Source organism: Lactuca serriola, chromosome 4 (assembly GCF_051521515.1).
Source record: "Lactuca serriola cultivar US96UC23 chromosome 4, Lser_US96UC23_V15, whole genome shotgun sequence".
NCBI classification, from domain to species: Eukaryota; Viridiplantae; Streptophyta; class Magnoliopsida; order Asterales; family Asteraceae; genus Lactuca; species Lactuca serriola.
The window spans coordinates 8,682,507-8,688,551 of NC_136411.1; positions in this window are offsets into that span (position 1 = coordinate 8,682,507).

The following is a 6,045-nucleotide window of genomic DNA, read 5'->3' on the forward strand; positions in this document are numbered from 1 at the left end:
GATGTCGTAATCATAATCGAATTTTGAGAACGCAATATATAAAATTTTCTTAAGTTGAACCAATCCAACATGAAATTCATATATATATTCTTGACTAAAGGTGATTAAAACCTCAATATAAGCTCTTTAGAATGATTATAAACTCAAACTAAGTTTTTTAGAATTGAAATGAAATATAATTTTCTCTCCCTTAATTATAGCAAAACAACTTTTTCAACCCCTGCAACCTCACGAATTGAAACTTTTGTTTTCTATAATTAACATTGCTAACTTGCAATACTTACCATAATTATCATGCTCCCACTAACATGATGATTATTAGCATAACACTTATGCTCCCACTAGCTTTGACATGTACCCAGAAATCAACTGGACTTCTAGAAATCAATACTTTATTGACTTTCTTACCAAAGTTCAGATTTTTGATACTAGATTGCCTTGATAAGACTTTATCAAAATCATACACCTCTCTTAGATAGCTCACAGGTGTGTCTAAACAATTATGAAGAGGTATGCCGTAATCATAATGTTTAGACCTTTTTTCATTCCCACAATTGATATCTACTCAAAATCTACTTAGTGAAAGAGTTTCCTTACCATCATTTTCATGAATCGAAAAGAAACCTTATGACACTTAGATTTTATGGTGTATGTGTTCTTATCCATGTGAATTTGTCAAAACCATAATCACAAGACTAGGTTAGTGACAAATCCAAACTCATATGGACTGAACTTATGCAATCTTAACTTCTTTCCACCTGGCAGTACAGGGCCTGCCATTGCTTCCAAGTAGTTATGCAACCAATTGAGAACTCTAAGAACTCATATGTAAAGACAAATTTAACTGGAATGGGCACAGAAATAGAAATATGTCAACACGATAGGTTATAAACCTCACGTCGTGTGCTAGTGTTAAACTACAGGTTTTTTTATTCTTGATTAGATCTTGAAATTCTTTTTAGGATCTTTAAGACTCCCACTGTCCTCTTGACATATAAGACTCTCTTGTCAAACATTCAATAGATAATGTGAATTCTTTATCAAGACAAACACTTCACACAATTGGCCTAAGTTGGTCTTTGTTTTATCCAAAACATCACAACTTACCAATTTCAAATGTGCAAGAGTGGAAAACCTTTTACTCTTACATTTGACTAGTGTTAATAAACCTTCTTTAAGATGTGTCACTCAAGTTAAAATCTTGGAGTATGACTCTAATAATTGTTTTTGGAACGAAGTATGAATCATCTTCTTGATTTAACCATTCCAACAATTCAAGATTCCTCTTCTTAGCTATCAGAATGCACTTAGAGGATGAATTGTGCTAAGGTCTCTTAATCATTAAGATGATCATATAACATGATACTAAAGTACTCTCCCATCTTTTCAGATTTGAGAAACTTTTATCCTTCTGCCTAATTTGATTCTTCTCATTCGTTCTGCCATACATCAAAATTTTCCTAATGTATCAAAATTGTAAGTATAACCATATTTACTAAACTTTAGTAAATCATGACGAACAGTCTTAACGATTATTTGTGGTGGGCTTGATCAGCGCACAAGAATGTGTACTTGATCCCTTAGCCCTTCACTTGACTCACACATCCATGTGAACAAGTAATTAGTCTTAATTTTCCAATGCTTGAAAGTTCTCATTCATCATACTATACAACTTGCATGATTCCAAGTTTCGGTCCAATTGAAACTTGGGTGATGAGAAACTTTCCTTATTTGGTAAATTTAGACACTACCACAAATGAAAGAATCAAAACCATTTTCCTATATTACTAGCAATGGAATCATATAAACAACAATTTTTTCACAAATGCCATTTTAAGGATACTTAAAATAAATAAAATCAAAAATTTCCTTTTATTTTAAAAACTTTACGGAAAAACTTATCCTTACAATCCATATGAAAACCTTGTTGTTATATATTCCTAAGCAATGTGTCATAACTCTTAAGTAAGAGCTTCAAAATTATGATGCGATCGAAGTCCATCTTCACGATCAGAAGCAACATATACTTCCTTTAAGTTTTCTCTCTTTTCTTTGATTCTTATAACATCACCATGTGACTCAGTCACATTATGTAATAAGAATATCCAAATAGGAGCTTAACAGATTTAGACAATGGACTTTACCTGGAGTAGAGTCAAACTTATTGACTTTAACATCCTTAAGTAAATTTGGCAGCTTCGCAAACAGTGCCCCTTCCTTTGGTAATTTAACATATGGACCCTTTGGTAATGGTACATGGGACTATCACAGACTTAGCTTTTGTCTTTACCATTTGGTCAACCAAGTTGACTATGGCCGATCCCTTTCCATTGGGAAGAGAATGCTTTTTCTGGATTTCTAGTGTCACCATTGTCAATGTCCATAAAGTTTTGGGAAGTCGATCTTCTAATCAAATTTGTTTTACTACCCTTAGAAATCATTGTTGATTCAGCAGTACCAAGCAAATAGATAAGATCATTAAGGGTCTTTTCATAGTCTGTTTCATAAGAGTCCCAAAGGAACTCACTATGTGACTTAGAAAGTGATTAAACCACCAACTTTCTCAAGACTTTGACATCCAACTCTCCCGGCTTGTCAATATGTGACTTCATCTCCAAGATGTGATCACAGGTAGACCTTGCCTTGCCATTAGGGCTTGAGTGACCTTGAACTTGTGGGTTAGGGAGAATAATTGGAGGAGGTGGAGGAAGTGAAGTTCCAATAGATTTGGGAAGATCGTAGACGTCTAAACTAGACATCTTTTGGGAGATATTCAAGTTTAGTTGATTTAAAGTCCTTAATATAACACCCAATATGAAATATTAAGGCTAGGACCCAACAACCTATTTATAACTGGAAGAGGGATGCCGTAATCCAAGTTATAAAATAGTTGAAGGTAGGTAAATGACGATTTACCAATTTCCACCATGAAAAATGAAATATAATTAAGTTTTCATTGGATTTGAAACTCCTAGATCTTTTGAGATACATTGAACTTTTCAATGGCATGTTTCAATCTCGAGTGTGCCCTTCAGGTTTTGTGACTGGGATGCCGAGGAGCACAAAACAAGGTGTGAATAACCATGAAAATATACTTGGTACCCTTAATATTTACCCCTCAATCGATGTGTCGGTTAACCACACACGCTCCATCGATACTATGATAAACATTAAGTTACCCTTTTCCTACCTTGTTAAATACGAGTTAGTGTGTCGGTTAACCACACACGCTCCACTAACCGACTTAAATAAAGTGCAAAGTGTAATTTCATGGATTAGCACCTTATTCACATTTTCCTAAGTAACTAAGATTGGGTATTTATAAAAGGTTTAGTTACTTAGTATTTATCATTAATACTTTTAATGAAGGGAGAATTTATAGTCTTTGTCCTACCCGTTCGGCTAACGACCCTCCACCAGTCAAGGAAGCGGTAGGTGAGAGTGGACACCCATTAAACTGCCATTTTATAGGCAATAACCTTATACCCCCCTTATAGACCGGCTTCGTGAATGAGGCTTACTAATGGTAAGACGACTTGCTCTTATACATATAATATATTAAAATTTTAATATTATAATAGTATAAGGGTGTATTTTAGACATTTAAAATACTTGGTGGTTTAATTTATTAATTAAACTATACTCTTAATTTAACTAATCTTAAACCATGTCATTATAGAATTATTAGTTCTCTTTTAATTAAACACTTTAATTATCTATTAACAAAGTCCATAAGAGTTAATTGAATAATTCAATAAAAACATCATAATTCCAATTATTAAATTCAAATTAAGTTATGAACCCAAGAGTTTTAGAATTCAATTTTTTTTTCATAAAAAACTTTTTCCAAATTCCAACACTTGAGGGCAAGTTTTGTAATTCTTGAAAACTTTTGGATTCCAAAACTTATGGAGTTTAATGTTTGTTTTATGATGAAACTTTTCATGTTCCATAACTTAAGAACAAGTTATGGAATTCTTTAAAACATTAAGACCAAGTTTTGTAACTCCATAAAAAAACTTTGAATCAATTTTTTTAAAACCTTTTAATATTCATAACTTATGGAGGTTTCAAAAAACTCTTTAGATCAAACTTTTAAAACTAATAAAATAATCATATCATTTTATCTTTTACTAAATTTGACCTTATTCAACTCATATAGCAAATGATTCAAATTTTACTAATAATTAGTTTTTCACAAAAACAAGTAATTATCTTAAAATTTGACAAACGTCATGTTTTTTTTCAACATTAAAAATAAAACATTTGCATCAATATAGCATAAAAAAACCCATGGCTCTGATAGCACTTTTGAGTTTTCTAACACTCCTATGGTGTACATGCAACCCTATAAACCTTGGATCTATGTTTTCTCTATTATACATGCAAATATTAACTATTCCAAGGTTTCATCCTAACTAGCATATTATGAAGCACCTATAATACAAAGACTAGTTAGATGACATACCTTTTGATGTAGCTTGATGTCTTCAAGCTTTCAGAGCTTAGCCCTAATAGTGTGGAAGCCTGTAGCACCTGGTTCCTGGTATGTAAATCTTATTGAGTATTTTCCTTCTTTTTAGCCTTGGACTCGCCGAGTAAGGACGGGACCCGGGACATGTTTAAGTTGGCGACTCGGCGAGTCCATATTCTGGACTCGGCGAGTCACCGCTGTTGGATGAAACCCTAAGTTTCAAGGGTTGCACCCTATTTAAACGATGTTTTGTGCCTCATATCCGCCCCCATTGCGTCCAGAACACTCCCTCTCGAAGCTCTAACTCCTCTTGTGGTAATTTGGGTGATTTTGGTGCATTTCTTTGAAGTTTTGGAGAGAAGAAGAAGGTAGATCAAGAGGAGAGGAAGAAGATCCAGAATCTTTGTGCCATTTCAGAACTTTTAGAGGTATTGTACTCGAAACCCTCTCTGTCCCTTCATTATTATCTCATTGAGAGCTTGTGATAGCCATTTCAAGGCTTCTTCTAGTCTTGACCTTTGTGTAATGAGCTTATAGTGTTGAGGGACTTCGGATCTAGGCATGTTTGGGCTCTAAGGGCTCGAATCTGTAGCCTTTATGGACCCTCATTGCTTGAAAACCTTGGATCTACCATTTTAAGTACATTTTGAACCCTAAAATCCGTATTGGTGAATATCTACACGTAAAGTTGGAAACTTTACGTGTGATTCCTGTTCTAGGAGTCCAGATCTGTGAATGGCATGGACTGGAATCGAGCAAATCTGTGTATTTAGTGGGTGCATGGCAACGACTCGGCGAGTCGTTCATGTGACTCGGCGAGTCTGTTCGCGAGTCTCCGAGTTTGTCCCCTTTTTGTAGTGTCGAGTGAGCAGTGAGTCACGGGGTGTGACTCAATGAGTCGAAAGCTGAACTCATCTATGGAGGAACTCGGCGAGTCAACGCCCTGACTCGGCGAGTTCAAGGCAATCTCCTTAGCTCAAGAACAGACTCGGCGAGTTGTTCATACAACTCGGCGAGTCGCAGCATAAGTGTTCTTCAGATGAAGATGGACTCGGCGAGCTGTTCATACAACTCGGCGAGTCTTAGCATAAGTGTTCATCGGATGAAGATGAACTCGACGAGTTGTTCATACAACTCGGCGAGTAGGATGAAGGACTTGAATATCAGTTTAGAAGGAGAACTCGTCGAGTCGTCGCCTAACTCGACGAGTAGAAACGGGATTCAGGACAATCGTTTGGGTAGGGACTCGGCGAGTCGGGTCAACTAAAAGTTGACTCTGACTTTGACTTAGGGCATGATCAGGGGTAAAATGGTCATTTTACCCAAAGGACAGTTAGCAGTGTTTGATTGAGTATGTTGTGGGAATTGCAGCCGGAGGATTTCCGGAGCAGCAACAGCAGTAGTAGACAGTCAGTTCCCGATCAGATCAGCAGCTACTTCGAGGTGAGTTACCTTCCAGTAGCGGTGGGTCTACGGCCACAATGCCGGCCCACCAGTAGGAGTCGTATGTTAGATGATTGTCTTTGTGATATCATCTAGGTTTGCTACTACCTGATATGTTATATGCTAGC